The sequence below is a fragment of the Dunckerocampus dactyliophorus genome, chromosome 15 (assembly GCF_027744805.1).
Source record: "Dunckerocampus dactyliophorus isolate RoL2022-P2 chromosome 15, RoL_Ddac_1.1, whole genome shotgun sequence".
Classification (NCBI taxonomy): Eukaryota; Metazoa; Chordata; class Actinopteri; order Syngnathiformes; family Syngnathidae; genus Dunckerocampus; species Dunckerocampus dactyliophorus.
The window spans coordinates 22,822,501-22,824,990 of NC_072833.1; positions in this window are offsets into that span (position 1 = coordinate 22,822,501).

Here is a 2,490-nt window from a genome sequence, read left to right on the forward strand (position 1 = left end):
TTGTTGAATACGGCCCATTAGTCCAAAAATACACACATTTAAGCAAATTTTACGTATTTTTGGCATTTCCAAGCATAAAAATTGCTAAATGAACTAAAATACAAATATATACACTACCGGTCAAACGTTGTAGAACACTCCAGTTTCTCTGGAGGAAAAACCTACATTATTTCCTGCCATTTTTCTAGCAACAAATTACTTTCTCGAGTACAATGCAACTGATGTTCACGAGGGTATTGTACCACTTTGTGTTCCAAACAATGGGCCTCATTCACGAAACGTTCTTACGCACAAATCTGTTCTTAAAGCCTTCTTACGAAGATTTTTGGCATTCATGAAACGTGTTCTTAACTCACAGTTCTTAGATCTAAGAACAAATTCTACGAACGCTCAGGAGGACTCTTACGCACAAGCAAAGCTTGCACTTTCAATGCGCAATCGCCCTCATGATGGATTTTGCAACCTGATCCCAAAAAATGTAGTAAAAATAAAATATCCCAACAATTATTTATCATCAAAACAACTAAAATATACTCCATCGATAAATATATATTCAAATCCTAATTCATCAAAAAAAAAAAAAGTAGCTGGCTGGACGTGCGCTGCACAGAGAGAGAATGTAAAGGGACCATTAGATTTATTTGCTGAAAGCCACCAATATTTGATGTCCCGCTTCAGGCTTCAGGCTTCCCTCTCTGTTCTTGCAGGTGTGCAGGATCATCAGAATAACATCGCAATGAAACGTGGTGTGTCTATTGCGCACGTAGCACCCCCAGATAACGACATGCGCCCCCAGCCACGTCTTGAGCCAGAGCACGGGGCTGCTGTATTAATTAGGCAGCGTCTAATCAAATGTAACCACAGAAAAAATAAATTGTCACACACAAACTATGCATTTTGACTTTATTTTTCCATCATGATTGTCTAAATATTTTCTAGAGTTTCCGAAATGGTTTGGTTTTTGATTGATGGCCCACCTCCCGTTTCCTCCAGATCCCTCCGGTGCAGTCCAATCTTTTTTTTTTTGTCTATTTTAAGTCAAAACACTTCTTTTTAACCTCTGCGGTGGTGCGTTTCTCCGTGGAAACGGCATTTATGTTTCCTGCAATGGTGCTCCATGCCGACTCTTTTTGGATGGCCTGATGACGGGTGGATACACGTGAAAATAAGGTGGTCTTGTGTTCGCTCACTCCTTGTAAAAGCACCTCTATTTCTGTACAATTGAAGTTTTTCTTTCGTTTGTTGTCCAGCTGCTTCTCAGTCTTGCCCTTGCGCGTTGCCATCTCCGCCTCCAGCTGCCTGTTGCACACGGCACATTTTTGACCTTATATATGCAAATTAGGGCTCACATGCACGGGCATCGCAGTTGGCATTCATCAACCTAAGAACACCGGTGCGAACGATTATCCCTACTTAAGAACGTGTCGTGAATGCGGCGCAGTTTCCAACCCGCGCCTTCTTAAGTACACTTCTTAAGAAGACTTTTAAGATGTTCGTGAATGAGGCCCAATGTTTTTATGCAGACAAAGGAGGTAGTAAGTACTCCTGAACTTAGAACACCTGTAGGAATTAGTTGCACCAACTGCCAAGGCTTGACCAGTGGGTGGCAGGGGCTCAGGAGGTAGAGCAGGTCATCCAGAAACCGGAAGGTTGGCGGTTCGATCCTCGCTCTCTCGACCCAGTCGCTGCCATCATGTTCCTGGACAAGTCGGTTGTCGGAGAGGCCGTAGGCAGCCACGTTTCTGTCAGACCACCCCAGGGCAGCTGTGGCTACTGGTGTAGATCACCACCGGTATGTATAAACGAGAGGAATTAAAAGTACATTTACTTGTACAGTGGTCCCTCGCTCTATCACAGTTCACCTTTTGCAGATTTGCTGTTTCACAGATTTTTTTTTTGTGTGTGTGTGTTTTTTTTTATTACAGGTATGAACACTGTTACAGGCAGAGCCTGGCCCTTTAAGAAGAATTGCATTGTGGGAGTTGAGTGTCTCGCTCTCGCTCTCTCTCTTCCCTCTCTCCTCTGTCTGAGTTTTCATTGTTTTCTGTGTCCTGATTGGCTGCAGACCAATCAATCTCCTTCGTGCCGCCCTGCCATGTCTCTTGTGTCACGCTAGCTTGCTTGCTTGCTTGCTTGTAAATTAATGTTGTGTTCAGAGGCGGAGGACTGCAACAATATGTTTTACCAGGATACAAAAACCTTACAGTACAGCGGAACGGCACCAGGACAAAAAGGCACGGTCACAGGAGTGAAATACTCGTGAGTGGCTTAATAATTTCTTGTGTCCAACCTGTAGGGTGGTCATTAAAATTCAAACGAAGGTTTGAACTTTTTTGAGTGTTTAAACGAGAGAAGTGTGAGAGGAGTTTATAAAGTGTATGGTGAGGGATTTTACAGCCTTAAAACTTATATAACTGTAAAAAAATGAATTTGACTATTTCACGGTATTCACTTATTGCGGGCTATTTTTGGAACCTATCCTATTTTTCT